This window comes from Cebus imitator, unplaced genomic scaffold (genome assembly GCF_001604975.1).
Source record: "Cebus imitator isolate Cc_AM_T3 unplaced genomic scaffold, Cebus_imitator-1.0 Scaffold162, whole genome shotgun sequence".
Classification (NCBI taxonomy): domain Eukaryota; kingdom Metazoa; phylum Chordata; class Mammalia; order Primates; family Cebidae; genus Cebus; species Cebus imitator.
This window is the reverse complement of record NW_016107477.1, coordinates 2,773,299-2,798,735: the sequence shown is the minus strand read 5'-3', so window position 1 is coordinate 2,798,735 and position 25,437 is coordinate 2,773,299. Positions and strand designations below refer to the sequence as shown.

General features: G+C 39.2%; 1 protein-coding gene across 10 annotated transcripts in view; it reads right to left on the bottom strand.

Moving 5' to 3' along the window:
- The window catches only part of PTPRM (protein tyrosine phosphatase receptor type M), an 858,282-nt gene that overhangs the window by 518,816 nt on the left and 314,029 nt on the right, over positions 1–25,437 (bottom strand). The window lies entirely within an intron of this gene.

The following is a 25,437-nucleotide window of genomic DNA, read 5'->3' as shown; positions in this document are numbered from 1 at the left end:
TCTCCATCCACCAGAAAGTTCTACTGAACAGCACTGTTCTATCATGGTAGCATTACTCAGTAATCACTCTGTATAACCTAGAGAAAGATAACAGATTAGGTGGGTGGTGAATCTTAGGGTCATGATATTGACCCCATCATGTTCCCTGCTGTCAATGTAATAGGGTCCTCTTGTACTTCAGCAACAGTACCCCACCCCCATTGCTGGAACAACTGAGGTCCCCCTGACAGTGAAGGTGTTCTCACAAAAGGTGATGACTTATGCAATCACTGCCCCAACTGGAGGAGAATCATTCTCAGAAGCCTCATGAGCTCTTTGGATCTTGACCCCAATGACCCTAACCTACCCATGAGTGTTGAGGAGCTTCCAGATGGCCCTAACCTACCCGTGAGTGTTGGGGAACTTCAAGCTTTCCAGATACCTGAGCACTTGAGCCTTCCCCATATGAATTTTATATTTCACATGGTAAAAAATAAAAGCAAAATGTTCTAAGATAAAGGAAAAATAGGTTATCATAGGTCCGTTTTAGCACAGAGAAAAAAATGTATTGAAATTCTAAGGAGAAAGTACATCTGAACTTGGAGTATAAAAATGAAAAAATAAAAATACTATACAGATGAGATACCCTCATTGTGAATCATACTGTTCAAGGTGCGCATATATATATATATATATATGTTAATAGGTGTTTTATTGTCTACCCACACCTATCCATAAACACACATACACAGTACTAGAAAATGCATGGAATTTCTGTCGTTTACATGCCGTGATATCCTCAACAGGAAGACAACATTTTTATAGTAATTCCCAAAGAATTACTTGGAATTACTACATAATTCCCAAAGAATTATTGGGAAAGTATTATGATAGCTACCTTTACAGCTATGAGGTGAGCCAAGTTTAACGCCATTTACAATAAACAGGAACAGGGTCACAGAGAGATCAGAAGCAGCTTATGTAGATTTTAGGATGAGTTAGTGGCAAACCAGAACTTTGAGCCTCTGAGTTTCCAGCCCATTATTCACCCTGCCACACTCCAATAACCTCATGTTTCTTCATGTCCTTTTTGAACACATATGAAAAAAAAAAAACCTTTCATAGCAGTGAAGGAAAATTATAGTAGGTATTTTAAGATAGAACAATTTTTAAAGCAATGAATGTTATACACCAAGAAATACAAAAGCCAAGCCACATGGGAATCTATCTATGAAACATAACTTACCTATGAAATATATTTCCACATTAAGGAAAAACTTTAACTGTGATTTAAGAAAGATGGGCAGAGAAAGAACAAGTGACAAGAGAATATCATTGAAATAATTCAGGTTAGTTATTGCTTGTTTACAAATGTAAAAAAAAAATCTTCAAAACATGCAGGGTTGATGAACCCCATCACAAACCCAGAGTAGGACGTTGGTGTATATGAGATACAGATTGTGTTTTTCTGTTCTTAGTAATATAAAAGCTGATTTATGCCAGATTCTATCACTGGAGGCTCTATTACCTACAACACAGAGGTACATATATTACCACATATATTCTTACTGATGGGGCTGAGGCATGACATGTTCTTGAGGTCACCTCTGAATGAACAGAACCTTTAGTATGGCCATATTGCCAAGAATATTGTTTCCTTCATTGTTCCCATCACTTAAGCTTGGGCAACCATGGGTGGAAAGCATGGTAATATACACAGGATGGCAAAATATGTGTTGCCCACATCATGTGAAGAACTTAGAGGAGTCTCCTTTCACACATTTACATAAATTAGATACCTTTCTACCATTAGTGTTCAGGAAATCATCCAGTTTTCCAAAACTGCTATTTTCCTAGCTACACAGCCTGCCCTCCAATGCTGAATCCACTGTGCTCCATTCCAGCATGAAATGCTCTTACACTCTTGTGTCTGAAGTACACAAGAATTTTTATGTTGATGTCCAGGTGAAATTCAGGTATAATCTAAGTTACTCAAGTGATCCTAGCTTTTACAGTCTTTTCTCCTCCTTTTTCCCTGTATGATTTCGTGAAATTCACGAGAGGCTTCTCAAGTGCAGCGGCAGGGTTTTGATGGAAATATGTAGCCTTTATGCACAGTCCTGCTCCGGCAGGGGTTCAGGTCCTCAGGAGGCAATTTTGTCTGGAATGATCCCATGGTCACTAGCACATCTACTATCTCCCAAATGATCTGGAAATCAATGGAGCAGCACTCAGATTTTAACACTCATGATCTTTTAGAGGAAAAGCCTCTGCCAAGCACCTTCCCCTGTGGTACACTCCTCTGCAAGATTCCCTTTTTCCTTCCTCCACAGTCTTCCAATGGGTGTATCTATGCAGCCTCTTAATTAACCATGAATGCATACAAGGCAAGTGTGACAAAGCATGACACAAAGCACAAGCCCAGCAAATGCTCCTGACTTTCATTATGACGACTTTAGCTCCTCAAACCTCCTAAATGCATGGCTTTTTAAAATTATGTAGGTTTTTGTTTTGTTTTGTTTTGTTTTATTTTTTGAGACAGGGTTTCCAGACGGGAGTGCAGTAGCAGGATCACAGCTTATGGCAGCCTTGACCTCCTGTACTCAAGTGATCCATCCTCCCATCTCAGCCTCCCGAGTACCTGGAATCTTAGGTGTGCATCACCACACCTGGCTAATTTTTTTTTATTTTTTTTATTTTGTAGAAGGGGATCTTACTATGTTGCCCAGGCTGGTCTCTCACTCCTCGATTAATGCAATCTTCCTGCCTCAGCCTCCCAAAGGTTAAGATTACAGGTGTGAGCCACTGTGCCCAGCTGGAATTCTTTACCAATTATCTCTATTTCCCCCTGTTCACCTCACAACACTCCTGGTCCTACTGTCATTCACTTAAGTGGCAACTTTTAAGTTTCCTTTATTTATGAGAGAAGAATACTAGTACACTGAGATAACACAAAACCTTCAACTCAATTAATCTTGCCCTTACATTTTTGGGAAAAGGATATCCTTATTTCAGTGCGTGACCATCCAGACTTAACTCACAGCTTTAAAGTACAAAAGGTGATGTTTCTGCCCACACTCGTGTTTCCTGACAGTGCTGCACTATTATGTGCCAATGAGTTTACAGAAGCAAATGTGAAAGTCTAACAACCTGCAGTAAACTCACAGTTGGCAGGAGAGGGAAGTGATGCTTCTTAGTGATACTTCTTAGTTTGCTTTTTATCACCTATGTGCTATGAGGTATAAAGTCAACTCACCAACCAATGTTTAGAGAATTACAGAATTCAAAGCATTTATATGCAATTTTAGACTATTAAGGCTGTTTTTTAAAATATTCCTATATGGCTGAATGTTTAATTTTCACCTTCTACTTCAATGTTTTGACTGCAAGGAAATGCATTTTCAAGAGTAATTGGGTCTCCCTCTGTAGATACTTCCTTACCTCAACTCTTTCCTCCTACAAAAAGCATTCCAACTAGGTAAACTTTAAAAGAATCATAATTCAAATTAGCATAGAAATTCTGTTTGTGTTCAGATAACAAAGCACCCTTAAGTCACTAGTATGTAAGTAGAAAGTATATACCATTGCAGGCAAATGAAATGAGCTCTGCATGATGGAGTCAGCTTCAAAAGGGACAGCTTTTGGATGCAGACTTCGAAGCTTCTTAGTAATAATTATTTTGGTTTCCCCAAAAAGGAAAACTCTCTTATAAGATCACACAATGTTCACATTCTCAAACCTCTGGGTGAATTAAATTTTTCTAATCATATCCATTGGCAAATGCTTTTGATGAAACTATCTTCCATCATTGTTTGTGATTGTTTGTGACAGCAGTAATAAATACACAGAATTAGTTACTCCTTTCTAACCCATCATTAAAATTTGCATTGGTGTGGTTAGTGCTGTAGACTTGTCAAAGCTGAGAAAACCGCATGAATTCTCTTCCAAATGTATTTGAGAAACTTTGCAAGCAACAACAAAAAAGAATATTTTCCATTATCTAGTAGGAAGAAAGAATTACATGTGTTCACTGCTTTCGCTGACAGAGAAGCAGCATTTTATGAACTTTAAAGCTGTTATAAATTATAATGAAGCCAGGCGCAGTGGCTCATGCCTGTCATCTCAGCACTTTGGGAGGCCAAGGCAGGTGAATCACAAGGTCAGGAGATTGACACCATCCTGCCCAACATGGTGAAACCCTGTCTCTACAAAAAATATAAAAATTAGCGGGACGTGGTGGTATGCACCTGTAGTGCCAGCTAACTGGGAGGCTAAGGCAGGAGAATCAAGTGAACCCAGGAGGCAGACGTTGCAGTGAGCTGAGATCATGCCACTGTACTTCAGCCTGGCAACAGAGCTAGACTCCATCTCAAAAAAAAAAAAAAAAAAAAACCTATCATGAATTATAAAATTCACTTTTTAAACTTCTTAATTTTAGCAAAAGCATAAAGGTTATTGGTCTTTGCCTTCATTTGGCTGTTTTGCCTTTACTTTTTTTCTTGTATGACCATGCCTTCAAATTTGTGGATTTAGGAAATGAGAGGCAAAGAAAATGTGAACAAGTTCCGTCACTGCAGGCATATCTCCTGACTCTAGTTTATGGTGTTATCTGTACTTCTAACCTATTCAGATACAACCAGTTAGAACAATTCAGTTCACTAGAGCAGCACTTCTCAAACAATCTATGGTGAAAAAACAGTTGTTTTTTCAAAAAAAATTTCCAGTGCATCTCAGACCAATTTATATAAAATACAATCAACATGAATTGCTAGAAAAATGAAATTGTTTAGACACATAACATTACTCTGTCAAATTCCTACACAAATTTTCTAAAGGCTTGCTCTCAGTTTCTGTACTGGTCAGAGACCAGAAACAATGTGTGGGCCCGCTCTGATCTGCAGACCATACTGAACAGCATAGGCTTAAAGTTACAGCAAAAGAGTAAAGCAGTAAAGCATCCTTGGCATCCAAATAGACAGTTTTCCTCAACAGTAGATGAGGCAAATTGAAAGAAAAGAACGAAAAAGAAAATCTGGTTTCTTAACCCAAAGGTAAGTTATAAAGTCTAAGCCCTTTGAATATGAAAGAACATTGTAGAAGAAAATGAAGAGGTAAAGTGGGAAGCAAGTGGACACACGTGGTCGTGGTGAGTGGAAAGTTTGTACCCAGGCTCAGGTGCCACCATCACTCTAAAAATGCTTATTTGCCTCCATTTCAGTGTGATGAAACCACAGTCTCCAAGCTGCATTCACATTCTGCAGACCAGAGGTCATGCATCCTTCATAAGCTACTGTCTATTCTATGCCTCTCCTACAAACATGAAAAGACCTGGCTTCAAGGAAAGGAGAAACCAAGAGGTGCCAGTAGGCCAAGGCACGTAGAATCGCCACATACATTTGCATGTCTTAAGGAGAAGGAGAGAGGGTATGGGAGTAAAATGGGCCACCAGTGACTAGGCCAGGTGCTCCATGAGCTTGATCTAATTATAACAATGAAGGTCTGAAGAAAGAAAGAGCAGGGTGAACCCACCAGAAGACAAATGGAAGCATCTGATACAGCCAAGGGTAATCAAAGCTTTTACCAAACTCCAAAGGTAATGCTCCTAAGACCAACATTTTTCAAACATTTTGATTGTAATTCATAATAAAATATATATATATTGTTTGTTTCTCTCTTATTTATTTTCTGACAGTTTCACTCATCACTCAAGCTGGAATGCAAGTGCACAATCTCAGCTCAGTGCAAACTTTGCCTCCCAGGATCAAGTGATTCTCATGCCTCAGCCTCCTGAGTAGCTAGGATTACAGGTGTGCACCACTATGCCCAGCTAATTTTTGTATTTTTAGTAGAAACACGGTTTAACCATGTTGGCCAGGGTGATCTCAAACTCCTGACCTCAGGTGATCCACTCTCGTCTCGGCCTCCCAAAGTGCTGGGATTACAGGTTTGAGCCACTATGCTCAGCCAATATATTGTACTTTACAACCCAGGACACATGTGTAAAGTGACGTGTCTCTATGTACATTTACCTACACACACATACTCAGGCTTTCATTTAAAAAATGAAATCACTATGCTTCTAACCATTTATATATATGTACTGCATGTACATTTTCTATTCTATTTCAATTGCATTTTGCAAAATCAATCAATCAATTAATTCTGGCTGCAACTTACAACTGACTTCGCAGCCCACAAATGCTTTAGGACCATAATGCAATTCCTCCCAAAAATCAAAACCATGGTGCTCTGCTCCCTAAGAAAAGCTTTTCTTTAATTTGTCCTTTACAATTTGATCTCATCCTCTGATTATCATAATACCAGGTTACAGCCCTCCTACCACTCCCTCAGCCACTACTGACAAGGCTCCTAAAGAACATGTCTCCAGAAACTTCCTGAAATAGGGAAGGGGAGGGCCTATGGAGAAATAAACGAACTATGGGAGCAATGCTCAAAGGGAATAAATCCTCTGCAGGGAGGTGCCACACTGCTCTAAAAATGCTTATTAGCATCCATTTCAGTCCGATGAAACCATAGTCTCCAAGCTGCATTCACATTCTACAGACCAGATGTCATGCATCCTAAGCTTTTGTCTCTTCTATGCCCCTTCTACAAACATGAAATACTTATTTATCAGCCACTAGGGAATAGGACATGAATAACAAAAATTCTCTCTTCTGTCAAATGACACATTTTCTTTTCTATTTGCCCTGTCCCTTCTTGCCTTCCTTGTGGATTCCCAACAATTACTGAAAAAGATCATTTGTTAATTGTATTAATTTTTGCCCCATTCATAATATGCTGGTGAAAACAAAGTAAGATAGCAAAAAGAAGAAACACTGTATCACAGGGAAGCTGAAGTAAAACTCTCTAACCAACTGCACATCTCTTTACTCCCTGATATGGCTTGGCTGTGTCCCCACCCAAATCTCATCCTGAATTGTAGCTTCCACAATCCCCAGGTGTCATGGGAGGGACCCAGTGGGAGGTAACTGAATCACAGGAGTGGTTACCCTTATGTTGTTCTCATGTCAGTGAGTGAGTTCTCATGAAATCTGATGGTTTTATAAGGGGATTTCCCCACTTTGCCTGGCACTTCTCTCTCCTGCTACCATGTGAAAAAGGATGTGTTTGCTCTCCCTTCTGCCAGGATTGTAAGTTTCCTGAGTCCTTCCCAGTCATGCAGAACTGTGAGTCAATTATACCTCTTTCCTTTATAAATTACTGAGCCTCAGGTATTTCTTCATAGCAGTGTGAGAATGGACTAATATACTCCTTTCACCCAGACAGCAGCTGATGCAATCATCCTGACATGGACCATTCTACAAATCATGCCATTTAGTTCACGGTACTCTGTTCTCCTTGAGGGAATTCTACATCAATCTGGGTGTCACAAAATTAATAAGCACAGCTCATATACCTCACAGGTGCATACAACCTTTGCTTTAGGATATTTATATTAAATACAAAAAAGATATCCAATTGTCAATTTAGTGATTCACAGCACAACTGAATGGCTATTTTTATTATTCACAAAAGTATTGAGCTGAATATATTATTTCACTTTTACTAGTCACTTTTAGCCATGGCAGGATTCATCTGAGCACCCATTATATATTAGTGCATTTTGAGAACTACAACAATACAAACTTGGACCTATTCCTCCAGCAAGAACTTCCCAGTTTAGCTGTAAATCATATTTTAAGTTTTTTGTATTCATCACAGGAAGAATAAAAAGAGATTCACAGAGTTAGCAAATCAGATCATTAAGTTCACCCACACTTACATAAGTAACAACCTGAAGAGGCTGTAAACTTTATGGTTTAGGACTGTCAATCTTAAAGGGGACTTGCGAAACACAGTTATTAGAGACAAAGCGGCATTGGAAGAGGCTCACAGCAAAGAGAGAGGAAACCCCGGGGGCTCAATAGTAAGAAGTAATACTCTCTCCTTTCATAAGAAGGAAGTTAAGTTTAATGACAACTAAATTGTATTACACTGTGTCATTTAGACAAACTGCTTCAGTGACTTAGGTGGAAAATACTAGGTGTGAGCTTTATAAGTAAAAAACAAACACTGAGTAAAGCAAGCACAACCTTTTAGCTATCTGATGACTAATGACTGTATCTCAGGAAATGAGCCACACATACAACAATCGAGTAGTGACAGGTTGACTATTTAGAATGTTCTAAAGAGACTGTTTAATTTCCCATACGTCAAGTTTTTCATTGATTGACATCTTTAGAAACGGGTTCGTTTTTGTTATAAATCTCAGAATGACACAGTCATCACAATATAAGCTTCCGCTTATTTTTTCCCCTAAATTAGTGTTGATTCAGAGATCTTTTTTTTTAACATGTGAAAAAAGCCTACACAACTCAGTATGGCCTGCAGATCAGAGATACCTGGTGATAGTTTACCAGCTAAACTATGACTTGCTTTAAGAAGAAATTGTGCAGTTAGCTTTTATATAAAATGCAGGCCAAATGTAAATATTTAAAAGGTGTATCTTTGACACATTCAAACACTTGCTAATGGTACTCAAAAGAACCTTGCTAAATCATCCTTTCTCCTATAAAGCAGTTTAAAACACTTCAAGGGTTCTGCTGACATTCCTGATTGAGATACCCTCATTCCTGAAGAAGAAGCCAAAGGATGTTTCATTAGCCCAACTAGGGTCAGAAACCAGAGTCATGCAGGAATTTTCACTGTTTGATCAGAAGGTGGAAAGAAGGAATTGTCAAAACTTAACAAGGTGAGCCAGTGAAGAAAATTAAATAGTTTCCACATTAAACTAACAATACGGTATCGAGTTTATAAATTCTCAAAAGTCTGGAACTTAAGGAACCTGTTGGATTAATTAACCAGAAAAAGCATCAAAATACCAATAAATAATTAGCAAATAATATGAAAAGGCAATCTTCATTAGCAGAAATATAATTAGAACAGAGATGTCTGGGAAAAGAGTTATCTTACCACTAACCAAATAAATTTAAAGTAAAGCAAATGCTGGGTATAATTTTAACATGGATACATTTCTTAATTACGTAAACATTTCAACACCCTATGCTTGACAGGTTCTGATGAAGCTCCTGCAAGGGTTCAGGAAAGAAAGAAGCAGGGGAGTTTATACACAGAGCATCCCAAAAGCAGAAGCCACAGAGAGAGTCACACTCCTTGCCGAGAGTAGGCTGGCAGATAAATCTCACCTATAAAACTTGATAGTTCTGTGACCTTATGAAAATCACTCTCAATCTGAGCCAGTTCATCCACAAACTCAAAGCCAAACAGTGCCTGCTTTGAAAGACTTGGACTAAGGCAAGCAAAGTACTCTGGGCTGTGCTGGGTAGGACTTGAAGAGGGCTCCCTGAGCTTGACAGGAAAAGCTGGGCTCTGTAGCAAAACAACCTGAATTAGGATCATAACTCAGGCACACGTTGTCCTTGAGCAAGTGAACTAACACTTCTCTGCAAGTTTCCTAATCAAAGAGGTGGCTGAATAAATTAAGTAAGATAAATCACATAAAATGCCTCTTAAAAGAGTGACTGATATAGAGCACATATATGTCAAGTGGTTCCAGTTTTTATCCAAATGTATTTGAACTTAGTCTAGGAAGACAAGATAGCAGCATTCTTACTCCAAGGTAGTTTCTTACACCCATAAAATTATGTGTATCAATGATCATGTGATTACACAGGTTACCATCATCCATCTTTAAATCAGCATAACAAGGTCAGTAATACAAACCAGGCATGGTATTTGGATTTATTTTCAATATCTAAACATGAATTCTCAATTACAAATAATCATTCTAGATGCAACATGGAGTAAAAAAATCTCCTAGTGTAATTTAAATGCTTAAATGCTACCAAGTCTGCTAAATTATAAATATACATTTTTAATTATAAGAGCAAAATGCTACAATAATTAATGGTGATTATGAAAGCTGCTAATTATATTTATAAAACCAATGATTAAAAACTTTCAAATCATTAAATAAATACAGAACTATATTAACAATTAATATGGGAACTAATAATAACTAACACTTTCTTGATATTTAATATGTGCCGGGCATTCTTCCAAATGTTTTACATTAGTATTCCATCTGCCTACAGTTTTTCAATAGAGTCACATGCTATACAGTTTGCAGCCTAGGAGCAATAGGCCATACCATATAGTCTAGGTATGGAGTAGGCTCTACCATCTCAATTTGTGTAACAGCACTCCATCACGTACAATGAAAAACCTGCCTGACCATACATTTCTCGGAAAGCATCCCTGTCATTAAGCAATGCACAACTTTATTACAGGAATATATACAGATACAAATACACAGGGAGAGTGGCCGAGATAGAGAGAAAGGAAGAGACAGGGAGGAAATGGTTTTTACAAACAAATTTACTGAAAATGTAAAGATGGTAATGTTCAGGTCTTTGGCAAGAATGGTATATGTTACCAAGAATGCTCCACTGATACCCATAGTATCCTTGGATACACCATAATATATTAAACTACTGAACGATTTACCCACTGTGGGATATGTCACTTATCATTTGTAAAGAATTTGTGGGACAGGCGGGTGGCTCACACCTGTAATCCTAGCACTTTGGGAGGCTGAGGTGAGTGGATCACCTGAGGTCAGGAGTTCAAGACCAGCCTGGCCATCGTGGTGAAACCCCATCTTATTTACTTAAAAATATATTTAAAAAAAAAAGAATTTATGGTTTTGGTTTGTTTTGTGTTTTGTTTTGTGTTCTGTTCTGTTGTTTTGTTTTGTTTTGTTTGAGAAGTCTCATTCTGTCACCCAGGCTGGAGTGCACTGGTGCAATCTCAGCTCACTGCAAACTCCGTCTCATGGGTTCAGGCAATTCTCATGCCTCAGCCTCTCCAGTAGCTGGGATTACAGGTGCCCACCACCACACCCAGCTAGCTTATTTCATGTTTTTAGTACCAACAGGGTTTCATCATGTTGGCTGGGCTGATCTCGAACTCCTGTCCTCAAGTGATCCACCCACCTCAGCCTCCCAAAGTGCTGAGATTACAGGCATGAGCCACAGTGCCGGGCCATTTTGCGAAGAATTTCTGAATGCAGCTTTCGGTTTTCTCTTTCTCCTAGTGTTTTCAGCTCCTCAGCTCCTTGCTGTGGGAGCTACAGTTAATTAAAATAGTTTAACTCAGTGCCTCTTGATTTACTCCCTTAGGTAGGCGGTCTACAAGCAGATTGATACATATATATTTCTAACGTTGTAACTCTAAGCTTGGCTGGACGGAAAGTTATCTTTATTGAGCACACTATTTCATTTTTGGGGTTTGTTGTTTGTTGTTGTTTTGTTGTTGTTGTTAATTCAGAACCCAGCATAAGTTATTACATTTCTATTAAAACTTCGGTTTTAAAACTCGTTTTTCATAGAGGTCTAAAGAGGTTTTTCTCTCTCTCTCTCTTTATTTTTTTTTTTTTTTTTGTCTCTAGCATAACCACTTTAAAAATTTCGTTTTTTAAAAGTTTCATTTGAAATGTCTTCACTTGATGATGAACTGATCGATGTACAGGGAAACAAATGTATTATTAGGGAAAATTCTTTATATTAGCTCTGAGAATATAAAAACCAGATAGCCAAGTTCTAGATATCCTTGCAAACTGTTTTGTTTACATAGAAACCCAGTTCTTTCTTTCCTTGTTTCAACTTTCCCTTTCATTAAAAAAATTAACAAAATTATATATACCATTATAAAATGTCAAAAAATAAAGAATTTCAAAGGAAAAATTAATTATTTCTTCCTAATTTTCACTTAACTGATCAGAAATTTATCCCATTTAAACAACAGTAAATTTCCCGCAGAATACTTCTTTATACACAAATAAACATATAGATACATATATGAAGGGTTTTTTTTAACCTTTTCTTATTTATTCAAAGAATAAGAAGCTGACACATTCCTGTGCAGCTTGTTCTGTTCCTTTACCAATAATATGTTGACAACTCTTCAGGCCAATAAGGACACGGAGATCCTAACTTACATTTTCCACACCTGCTATGACAAAGAACATCCAGTAAAGAACCACATGAACTGTTTTCATTCTACTTGTAAGACAGTCCTACAAGTCAGATTTCTCGCAAAAAGGTATATGTATTTTTAATGTTCCAGAGTTTTGATTTATTGAATACAAATATTAAGCAATTGCTCCAAACATGAAAATGGTATTTTTTAATTTATTAATGATCATGGTCAGTGGTTTATATAAAGTGGCCCTGTTACTTCAAAGAAAAGAAGACTGGCTAACGTGAAAGCAGCTTCCAGCCCAAAAGAAAGGAGGTCTCTCTGCATCCTCTGTTCTAAGCATAGGCTATCATCTTGACTTCCTCTACTCCCACCTTCTGGCTGTGTTGTTGTTACTGTTGCTCTTGTAGTTACTGAACCTGTGCTAAGTGCTAGCTACATGCCAGCCACTCTGCTAAGCACTTTACGTCAATCCTTCCATTTGGTCCCTTCAGTAACCATTGAGAGAAGTATTGTTGTCATTTTATAATCAGCAGGGTTAAAAAAAAACTCCCTGCCTGGAAGCGGTGGCTCATGCCTGTAATCCCAGCACCATGGGAGGTCAAGGTAGGTGGATCATGAGATCAAAAAATCAAAACCATCCTGGCCACTATGGTGAAACCCAGTCTCTATTAAAAAAACAAAAATTAGCTGGGCATGGTGGTGCATGCCTGCAGCCCTAGCTACCCAGGAGGCTGAGGCAGGAGAATCGCTTGAACCCAAGAGGCAGAGGTTGCAGTGAGACAAGATCGTGCCACTGCACTCCAGTTTGGCGACAGAGTGACACTCCATCTCAAAAAAAAAAAAAAATTCCCTAAGCTCACACAGAAAAGCAGATTGTAATCCACTCACTCTGATTCTAAAGCTGATGACTTAGTCCAACACATAATCAAGGTTTCACAGCACATCTCAGAGTCAGATAACCAAATATTAGTGGCATATGCTCTCTGGAGAAAATTAAAAATAGAACAAGAAAAGCACACTAGAAGCTATTAGGGTCATCTTCAGCTTTGAATTACAACTCTTAAAAAGTAAAATTAGTTGATTCTCAAATTACATGAAATTCTCAAATTCCCTTATCAAAAAATAAAACTTGGCCAGGTGCAGTGGCTCACTCCTGAAATCCCAGCACTTTGGGAGGCCGAGGCGGGCAGATGATGAGCTCAGGAGACTGAGACCATCCTGGCTAACATGATGAAACTCCGTCTCTACTAAAAATACAAAAATTAGCTGGGCGTGGTGGTGCACACCTGTAATCCCAGCTACTCGGGAAGCTGAGGCAGGAGAATTGCTTGAACCAGGGAGTAGGAGTTTGCAGTGAGCTGAGAATGTGTCACTGTACTCCAGCTTGGATGACAGAGTGAGACTCTGCCTCAAAAAAATAAATAAATAACAAATAAATAAAACTTAAAACTCACTATGCTTATGATGACAGTATGGAGCCAAAACAAATTCTATTATTTCTTCTCAAGCAAACAAAAGAATTAGTGACAGAATGCAAGATAAGGAGATGGAAATAAAATCTATTATTTTAAAAACTACCAATGTTCATTGAATAACATGAATTTTAAGTAAGACATTTAATATAATATAAAAATTAAATCACTCCTGGATCCCTTCAGAAGCCCAGTGGATACTTTTTATTCTTGTTGCTTCTTAATGCAGTAAAATGATATAATAACACTCATGTGGCTTTACTTAAAAATGTGATTTAAAATCAAATTATTCAAAACAGATGTCCAATTCTCTTAGTTTACACAACCCTAGAGAAGACAAACATTATCTACTAAATGCTAGTCTGATGGTCAGAAGCATATCTGTGATGACTCAGAGAGGCACTCGCTACTAAGTGCACTTCTTCTTCTACCTCCACAGAGCGCCCTCCACAGGTCTGTCAAGAGATGCCACGAGAACCATTTCCAACATTTGCTCCTGTACAAACGGCGCTTTCATTGTTGCCGATAATGAAATGAAATGAGAAGAAATGTACAAGAATTAATACCACCGATTATCTTGGGTATTTTTATTCAAGGCTAATTTTTCTTTCATTTAACCAATATTTTTGCAAATAACTCCTTCAAGGAATCGTTTTTAATCTCGGTGAAAAAACAAACAAGCTTAACTTGGGAAGTTTCCTTGGGAAATTGCACTCACTAACAATGTGTTAAGGTACCCATAAACACATGGGGTAGAACAGCAAAGCAATATGAATAATAAATGCATAATAATATAATTTTACTATAACATTAGAAAATAACAGTCATTAGAGTGAATCAGCAACAAATAGAATGGGAAAAAATTTTTGCAGTCTACCCATCTGACAAAGGGCTAATATCCAGAATCTACAAAGAACTAAACAGATTCCCAAGAAAAAAACAGACAAGCCCATTCAAAAGTGGGCGAAGGATATGAACAGACACTTTACAAAAGAAGACATAATAAATAAGGCCAACAAGCATATGAAAAAATGCTCATCATCATTGGTCATTAGAGAAATGCAAATCAAAACCACATGGAGATACCACCTCACGCCAGTTAGAATGGTGATCATTAAAAAATCTGGAGACAACAGATGCTGGAGAGGATATAGAGAAATAGGAACACTTTTACACTATTGGTGGGAGTGTAAATTAGTTCAACTACTGTGGAAGACAGTGTGGCAATTCCTCAAGGACCTAGAATAGAAATTGACCCATTTGACCCAGCAATCTCATTACTGGGTATATATCCAAAGGAGTATAAATTGTTCTACTATAAGCACACGTGCACGCAAATGTTCACTCACTGCAGCACTGTTTACAATAGCAAAGACCTGGAACCAACCCAAATGCTCATTGATGATAGACTGGACAGGGAAAATGTGGCACATATACACCATGGAATACTATGCAGCCATCAAAAACAACGAGTTCGTGTCCTCTGTAGGGACATGGATGAACCTGGAAACCATCATTCTCAGCAAACTGACACAAGAACAGAAAACCAAACACCCCATGTTCTCACTCATAGGTGGGTGTTGAACAATAAGAACACATGGACACAGGGAGGAGAGCATCACACACTGGGGACTGTCAGGGGGAATTAGGGGAGGGAGAGCTGAGGGTGGGGAGTTGGGGAGAGATATCATGGGGGGAAATGCCAGATATAGGTGATGGGGAGGAAGGCAGCAAATCTCATTGCCATGTGTGTACCTATGCAACAACTTTGCATGTTCTTCACATGTACCCCAAAACTTAAAATGCAATTAAAAAAAAAGAAAATGGGGAAAAAAAAGAAAATATTAGGTGGGAATAGTAGATCAACAGTAATCAAAGCAGTTATATGAGGAAGTGGGAAGGATAAATGGGATATTTTGAGTTACAATCAAAGGATTGTTTGTCTACATGAATATTGAGAGGCTGGGGAGCTTATGGTGTTCAAAATGATTCTTAGCCTAAACTATGTAAAAGAACAGTGGTTCTTTTACACCATTTACATGATTCCAGTTTATGCTGACAACTGAAGTTTACCTACCAAAAAAGCAGAAACAGTAATTTGATACATCTATATCACCAATGATGTATAATCTGAGATATGGCAGGCACTCAATTAGTTGAATTAACTACCACAATGCATTATAAACAAAAAATAACAACAGATGCATTTTTAAATCCTTCTATGTATCTCATTGGCAGAAACATTTTTAATTTTTTCTTCTTTATCATTTACACAATTATACTAAAAAGAAAGAGCAAACTTCAGATATTTCACAAGTACATCCACAATACATTCCCAATTTCTGAGCAAGGAATTCAGTCTTACCAGTCTATAATAACAACCTTATTATCTTTGATCACTCCCTAAATCTACTGTGTACATGTATTAAGTAATCACTGCCCAGGCACTGTGGTAAGCACCACTGATGAAAACTTGAGTGTAACTCAAGCCCCATTCTTAAGTCAGGTGTGGCAGGAAGATAGTGATGTTGCAATGGTGTGAACACCTCCCTCATTCCACATTCACTGAGGGCCCACACAAAAGTGGCACTCAAGCTAACTCAGGAAGGTGGGTGCTAGTGACAGCTACTTAGAGAAAGGGAACTCTGAGCTGAGTCCTCTAGGATGAAGTGTTAGGCCACAGATGGAGAAAAATCTGAGGATCCAACATTTTTTCATTCCACAGACACATGTGAGTCTGTTAACAGTGAACAGACACTGACATTGGGCATGAAAAAGACATGTCCGTGGCCCCTCAGAAGCATCCACTCTAACAGAGTAAGCAACTGTGTAATTAAGTAACTAAAATACAAAGTTGTAATTGTTACGTCAGAGACATATCCAAAGGCCAAGGTGGGAGAATGGCGCTGCCGAATTAACAATGGCTAACGTAAGTTTAGGATCACCATCAGGGTAAGTTAAGAACTGAACTGGACCAAATCACTGAGAAACAGTAAAGCATCTGCAAATGCAAACTGTGACCATCAATATCTTGGAGGTTGAAGATACTTTATTCCCTGTCCAAACCTTATTCACTTCATTCACTGTCAACACTTTAGAAGGATTAACCAGTGTTCAACAGCAGAAATCAAGATGTGATTTAACCACAGGAGGAACAGCATGTCCACAGTTGTTGCTGGGAATCACAGTATGGCTTTGTAGGAAAGCAACAAAAAGTAGTAGCAGTTCACATTAAAATGCTTTGTTCTTTACAGCTTGGTGCTTTGCTTTTATAAAACTTCTTTCAAGAGCTGCATTGCTGCCTTAAGTGGTATTCCAGGGAGGCGAACTCCCACCTTGCACACAAACAGGTCAGATACTTCAAAACTAACCATTATTGTTGGAGTTTGAAAGCTACTTTACCGTCATGAGAGTTGACTGCCAGAGAGATGGTTCTTTTGCAAAGTGTTTTAGAGAACATCTTTAAACCTTTTCATTAGGCAGAATTACTTCCATAGAGTCTAAACCAGGCCCAGAGGAGAAAGCTGAACTAAAGGCAAGTAATATTTTTAAATTGTTGAGAAAAAATATCTTCAGGGATTTTGCATTTCAAATAAAAAATATTCAGGTGATTTACTATTTAAAAATGTCTATCAGATTTTATATTGATTGGTAGGCAATGTAATAAAGAGAGGAGAGGATGGGGTACCATCTATTTAGAGTTAAGGTAGCTTTCAGTTACATGGAAAATTAAGTGCTAGAGAGTACATATACCAAAACAAAAACTCTGAGCAGTCAAAACAGATGTTGTCAAAGCCATACATTTATTCAGTTGACTCAGAGTCTGTACTCAACCATAGGCACAAAAATTATGTTACCTGGTAACTGCACCTTCAGAAATTCACATAAAAGAAAGAGACTGCTAAAACAGACACCCAAGCAACAATGAGAAAACTGAGTTGTCAAAAGGGAAGACACAATAAAACATAAAAGAGAGCCACAGCAAGTTGCAGCACAGCAGCCAGGAGTAGTTAGGAGCGTAAGTCACTATCCTTCAGCACGTCTGCGGGAAAACACTTATGTTTTTCATCATGGCCTTAATTTACCACAAACAAGTTAATTCATGTTGATTAAGGCAGAAAGGTACCTGGTAAGAGTTTAGAGTGATTTTCACCTAAAAGCAGTAAAATTTCCTGATGCCATATAATAGCTAATTGCAAACCATCTTGAAGATTCAGCTCTCTAGACCAACTTCAACTCACTGTGCAATTTCAACTTCAGTTTCACTTTTCATTTCAGAACCATGAACTTTCATGATAAGATTGCAAAGATTAACCTGCATGTGGCCCAATCTCTAGCCTAACAGAAGACACTGGGGCTCTTAGCCTTTAGGATATAGGCCAGTTAGGAGGTACAGAAGAGCAACATCATGTAGTTAGACATCAAGTGAGCTGATATCCACAGCCCCACAGAAAGCATCCAATAATTACTTGCATTAAAATATGCTCAGAAAAATCAGCACTCCTCCAAAAGCCATCAGTTTAATAATGGCCACTTACAGACCACTTCAACAAGAAAAGATCATTGCTTTCCTGGGGAAGCTTAAAAATTCTAAAAAACTTAAAGCCTGACCATTTACCTACCCACATGAAATCGCCAAACCTCAGACCAGTTAAGTCAAACCCATAGTTTATAGTCCATATCCATATATTTTTAAAAAAGACGAACATTTAAACAAACTGATGGTGAAATTGTGAGACCACGTCTTATTAACAGCTTTTCTCTATCCCAAACCTAATAGAAAAAAGCTACGTATGATTATAGGAAGCAACACAGAGTTCCATAGAAATCTTCTTTAGCAGGTTTGCATATATTTCATTTTTTTCTGTCCAAAGACTCTACTGTGACTTCTGATAACCTAAGCAACTGACAGAGTTGTAGACATCCCCACGTAACCTGCCCAGGCAGGCTGCATACCAACACCTGTTGACAGGGATATCAGGATTCTGTATTAATCAAAGAAGAATCATTTCTTCAGATTCAAATGAAGGTAAAATGACCTGCAAGTTTGTTACATTTATTGAGCAACTGCACTTAGCCTGTTCAATATCATAGCAGCAGCTTTCATAGTCGTAGCAGAACCACAGCAAAATTATCAAGTTCCTTTTCCACCTTCCGTCTTCCCATTTTACTTTTCTTACCCTCCATCTCTACGTGCCTCAATTATTTGCTCAAAAATTTCTTCAATGGAAGCAGAGAAATCCCTGGGAAATGTCCATGGATAAAATTCAAGGGGTCCAGGAGCATGAATGATAACGAAGTTACATCTTAATTTTCAATACTTTCTAACTGAAAGTATTAAAAATATCTGACTGTAGTATTCATATTTGAATGAGGCATTTCCTTCAAATGTAATGTAGTCGACAAACCACAATTGTGTAGTATTTGTGACTTTGTCATCACTAAAAAATGAGAAGATATTTACTTCACATCACCATGTTACATTCACTACTTTGAAATTACCTGAGTGAATAGACTTACTGTTAGGCATCATTATTAGGGCACTGATAATAAAGACACCTATTATTATATGACAAATTTTGTCTTAAGATTTGGAAACCTTTATTTTGAATTTAACTGGTTTCACTATAATTCTATGAATTTTATGTAATGCATTTATGCATATCATTCTGAAAAGAGGTCTGTATACTACCAGGCTGCCAAAGGTGTATATGGCATGAAAACAATTAGGAATTCATGTTCTAAATGCTCATGTCTTTCTGCAATTCCTCTTCCCTTATGACCATGTGCATTCTAAAGTGGTTGTCAAAAAGCATAGAATTTCAGGCACCTAGGTAAGATACAAATCTTGAGGAGAGGATTTTTTTTCCCCAATATTTAATCAAATACAGAGCCTACACATCAATGTCTGCTTTGCAGGGTGGGGGTAAAAGGGTAGGTTACTGCTTGTCTATATTGGGATTTTGGCTTCCTACTTACGTGAGGGTTCTTTCTCTGTCTCTGTCTCTCTCTATCTCACACACACACACACACACACACACACACACACACAATACAAATAGTCTTAATTCTACTACCTCTCCCAAGAAAGGTGTCCAAGATTTTGTGTAAAAGGTGGAAGACCTGTGTGCTGAGTTGTGTCTTCACCCCAGAAAGAGAAACAATAAAAACCTCGTAACAGAAACTTTCAAAATCTGATGGTTTTTAGCTTGTTTTAGAGGGACATTTTGCAGAGTTTTTAGGCTCATTTCAATTTACCCAAAATAAGTTGCAGAAAATGCTGATTAGGTACAAGTATAAATATTTTTAAATATTATGCTGTCACTTGCAAAGTCCTGCTGCAATAACCCAGATTGCATTCAAATATTAAAGACATGAAAATCCTCAGTAAGTAATTGTTAGTCTCACTTAGTTTTGATATTACTATAAATACTGTTTGTTTCATTTTAATCATTATTCTGTTTATTTTATAAGCAGAATCTTAAAAGCACAAATCATACATTTTTAAAGGGATTTACAGAGTTGCAAACCTCCAGATTAAAAAAAAAAAAAAAAACTTGCAGGAAAGACAAGAAAGGTTGAGAAATCATACATTCAGCCATGTAGAACTCATTTATTAAAGGAGTAAAGAGCCTAGGCGCTAGGATTCAAAAATGAAGAGGACATGGACCAGGGAAATCACAGACTCATCCAACAGAGGGACATACAGCATAACTCAAAAAAGGGAGGGACTAAGGAGGAACAAATAGTATAGGAAGTTGAATCAGAAAAGGTTTCTTCCTCAGAGGAAGAACTTTTAGAGAATGCATTTGCTTCCTGGCTAACATGGTGAAATCCTATCTCTACTGAAAATACAAAAAATTAGCCGATCATGGTGGCACACATCTGTATTCCAGTGACTTAGGAGACTGAGGCAGAAGAATCGCTTAAATCCAGGAGGCGGGGGTTGCAGTGAGCGAAGATCACACCACTGCACTCCAACTTGGGTGACAGAAAGAGAATCTGTCTCAGAAAAAAAAAAATGCATTTGCAGTCTGTGCCAGAAAATAACTGGGATAAGTATTCAAAAGGAAAGTACTTGACAGCACTGGTCAGCATAAGGCCTTTGAAATGGTAGGGGCAGAAACCAGAAAGCAGGGGATGGTCTACAGATTTGAAAAGCTGAGACAGAGTAGGGAGTGAGCCTCTACCATGCTCAAAAGCATCTCAGTCCCTGTGCAAATTTGGTGCCAATCACAGATCTTCACCTGTGAAATTCCCCTCTAACATACATCTAAGATTATTTCCCTGCATACTGGACAAACCTTGTTTTTAATGTTTCTGCTAAATAGAAGTATTCGGCATTTCTGCTAAACATAAATAATCCGGAGGAACAAGATGAAAGAGAATTAAAGGTGGTGAAAGAGGCCAGCAGATGATTCCTGAGCTTGGAAAGGCTAATTAGTTCTGTGACTTCAGCAGGTGGGTTTCTCAAGTGGCATACACTAGCAGGCAATTTACCTGGTATCTGAGACTCAACAAGACAACCCCCCCACCCCCACCGACAACTCTTCCCTCACTGAGCACAAAGATCCATTTGTTTATCTAAATCCATTTTATCTCTCCCAAACTAAAAGAAGAAAAACTTTAAAAACTGGCAGAAATACTCATAATTCAATAAGGATCAGAAAATTCTCCATAAATTTTCTCAAATATAAACCTCCAATCTACTAGCCCTCCACTTCCACTTTTGCCTAGGTTCTCTGGAAAACTGAGCCTGGGAAAACACTTCCTGGCTTCCATGTAAATGGTTGAGAGGGCAGAAGTGAGGGAGACATGGCTGTGAGGCAAAAGAGGGAGGTGTATGGGGCAGGTTGGTTACTGACCTGGCCACAGTTTGCAAAAGCACAGCAGATCAGAGTAGCTGTAAAAACCCCTGAATCTGCACACAGTCCACCATAGGGGAAGAATTTCTACTAGCTCTGGTCTCTAACCATCAAGGTTTGTACCACAGGGTACCAACCCCCACCATTTCTGACTGATTCCCTGGTCCCTCTGGCAGCCATCCTGGAAACCTGAGTTCCCCCACAGGAGTGACATCTGTTGTGCAGGCCAGGGTTATGGGAACTCCAGTGGGCATGCTTGGGCCAGAGGCGCCTGGGGTCAGTGAAGCTCAGAAGCTCATGGAAGCCCTGGGTGTCAGGCAGTAATGCTGGTTCTTGATCACAAGCGACATCAGAGTTGGAAGACGGGAGTAATTCAATAGGCCTGGCTGGCCCAGCAGAGGTGTCCTGACTACCTGGCTACCGCCAGGAAGGATCAGAGTAGAAATGTGACCTCTGTGTGTAAAGAATGTAGTAAGCATCAAGGAATTTCCCTAGAGGGGTGTGAGGGAAGCAAAGCAGAAAAGGATGACCAAGAAGATCCTGGAAGATGAATAAACTGGGTCCAGCACAGCACATACATTAATATACATAATATATATGTCATATATATCTATGTATCATATATGTGTATATCTAACACACACATTAAACAGCTTCAGCTTTAGATGGAACTCATTTTGCCGAGGTTTACACAAAACCGGGAATATCAGTAGAAATTAGTGAGTAAGTGAAGCTGCTCATATTTCATTTATACATGTTTGGAATTCTTCTATTTTTTGCACTTTGGGGCAAAAGCCCAGAATTCACTGCCTCAGGAATTCTGTTCTATAATTCAAGGATGCACTATTTTTTAGATAGTTGTATAATTACAGTAATGAGTAAATCAAATCATGAATTGGTCTCTTTATTGAAGACTGGCCAGTCATCCACTGGGATGTCAGCTCTGGAAGGACTTGTTTATAGATATCCTTGGCATCAACACACTATCTGGCACTTAATAGGTGTTCTGTAAATAAAGTCAATTCTTTATTTAGCATATGGAACAAGAATGCAGCCTACAAGGATGGTGTGAGTCTCCATTATAAAAGCTCTAGCTCTTATACTTCAAGATTTCTCTCCAAAACATTTCCAGGCACTAATATATGTATTTTACATATATTAACACTTCTATTAAAATATATTAAATTGTATTGGTAATTCTCAGCACAGCAATAAAACTAGATTTTTCCCCCCCAAACTAATTTTCTAAAAGACAGGGTCTCACTTGCCCAGGCTAGAGTGCAGTGGCACAACCACAGCTCATTGTAATATAAACCAACTCCCAGGCTCAAGTGATCAATATTCCCACCTCAGCCTCCCAAATAGCTGGAACTGTAGGCAAGCCATGACACTTATCTAATTTAGTTTATTTTAAATAAGGGATAGTCTTGCTATGTTGCCCAGGCTGGTCTTGAACTCCCAGCCTCAAGTGATCCTCCCACCTCAGCCTCCCAAAGTGCTGAAATTACAGGCATGTTAGCAACCTTGTCCAGCCAGAACTTACTTTTTAATAAAGGAAAACATAACTTTGCAGTTTCTCAGTGCCATATTTCAAGGGAGCATTGGTAAAGTAATCTTGTACTCTTTCAAAATGTGACCTTCCTTATACATCACCTTTATTTATCCTACTCAATAAGAAAAATAAAATACACATAAAGATTTAAATGGGCTTTGATTTAATTGCTAGAAATACCTAGGGCCAAGAAAGAGCCTTATAACCCAAGAAATTAGAAAGATTCAAATGAAAGATTTGGCCTTTCTCTCTTCTAACAGCAATTAAGAAGAAAGACTTATTAAAATAAGTAAGTTCTTTCTTCTCTTTGCTCTACTTTTTTAAGGATTCCACCACTTGCTTCTTTATCTTTGTCAACAGTTCTAAGAAACGAACATTATGATGTAATCTTAGCTTGATTTCCACCTGCACCTCAAATTTCTATACTCAAGGGCTTTGTTCTACTCCTCTGTTGTGGAAAAAGTTGTCTAGGTTCTATCCAAGATGGCCGTTTAGGAACAGCTCGAAGTTGCAGCTCCCAGTGAAAGCGCAGAGGGTGAGTGGACGCTGCATTTTTATAGCCCACAGACCAGGAGACTCCCAGGCGGAGGAGACCCACGGGTAGCCAGCGAGGCTGTTTTGGCCGGCGCGGTTCTTTCGGTCGGCGGGGCTGCTTCGTCCCGCGTGGCTACTTTGTCGGCGGCCCAGCCAGCAGTTCTCCATACAAAATACACTGGTCCAGGTGCCCTTTCAGCTGGTGATTGGAGTCCCGGGAAGCCGCACATTCATCTGATTAAAGAAGGGACTGAACAGGGAGCGAGGCCAGGAGATTCCTGAGCTAAAATGCACCACAAATCTCAGCACCACTGTTTAAGCCAGTGCAGTAGGTCGCCACATGGGAAACAGCTGCCAGCTCCCTTTCAACAGGCGACTGGAACAGCTGGGATAAAAAAGAAAAAAAAAAAAAAAAGGCTCTGAGGCAGGGAGCCAGGTGATCAGGCTCGGCTGGTCCCAGCCCCACAAAAGAACAGCAATCAGAAACTCTCTGGATTGAGAGTTTCACAGCAAGCACAGCTGAACCCGGACGGTCCAGCTCCATGGGGGAGGGGCCTCGACCATTACCAAGGCACTCCACCAATAAGAAGGTAGTCCGCCATTACTGAGGCAGCCTGCTGTTGCCAAGGCAACCCGCCATTGCTGAGGCTGCCTGCCATTGCCAAGGTGACCCGCCGTTGCCAAGGCAACCTGACATTACAGAGAGAGTCCACCAATACAGAGGTGGGCCACCATTGCCGAGGCAGTGCTAACTACGCCCATATAAACAAGACTGCAGGGAAGTTCACAGAGCAGCTGGGCAGAGCCCACAGCAGCTCAGCAAAGCCTCTTCAGGCAGACAGTGACTAGGCTGCCTCCTTGCTGGGCAGGGCAGCCCTGAAAAAAAAAAAAAAGGCAGCAGCACAATGGAAACTCATAAATAAAGCCCTAACTCCCTGGGACAGAGCACCTGGGAACAAAAAGCGGTTTATGAGTTCTGCTGCAGCAAACCTAAACGTACCTGCCCAGCAGCTCTGAATGAACAACGGAGCTCACAGCTCAGCACTTGAGCTCCTGTAAAAGACAGACCGTCTCCTCAAGCAGCTCCCTGACCCCTATATATCCAAAGAGTCTCCTCATAGAGGAGAGATAAGACTGACATTTGGCAGGTATCCTTCTGGAACAAAAATAGTAGAAGAAGAGACTGGTAGCAACCCTTACTGTTCTGCAGCCACTGCAGGCAATCCCCAGGCAAGCAGGGCCTGGAGTGAACCTCAGCAGACCTACAGCAGAGGGACCAGACTGTCAGAAGGAAAACTAAGAAACAGAAATAACTTCATCATCAACAAACTAGACTTCCACTCAGAGACCCAATCTGAAAGTCAGCAACTACAAAGACGACAGGTAGATGAATCGATAAAGATGGGAAGAAACCAGCGCAAAAAGGATGACAACACCCGAAACCAGAACACCTCTCCTCCTACAAGGGATCACAACTCCTCACCAGCATGGGAACAAGGCCCTGATGGAGAATGAGTGTGATGAAATGACAGAATCAGACTTCAGAAGGTGGGTAGTAGGAAACTTCTGTGAACTAAAAGAACATGTTCTAACCCAATGCAATGAAACTAAGAACCTTGAAAAAGGATTTGACGAAATGCTAAAGAGAATGGACAACTTAGAAGGGAATATGAGTGAATTGATGGTGCTGAAAAACACAACACGAGAACTTCACAAAGCATGCACAAGTTTCCACAGACGAATTGACCATGCAGAAGAAAAGATATCAGAGATTGAAGATCAACTTAATGAAATAAAATGGGAAGGCAAGAATGGAGAAAAAGGGGAAAAAAAGGAATGAACAAAGTCTCCAAGAAATGTGGGACTATGTGAAAAGACCTAATCTACGTTTGATAGGCGTACCTGAATGCGACAAAGAGAATGAATCCAAGCTGGAAAATACTCTTCAGGATATTATCCAGGAAAACTTCCCCAACCTAGCAAGGCAGGCAAACATTCAAGTCCAGGAAATACAGAGAACACCACAAAG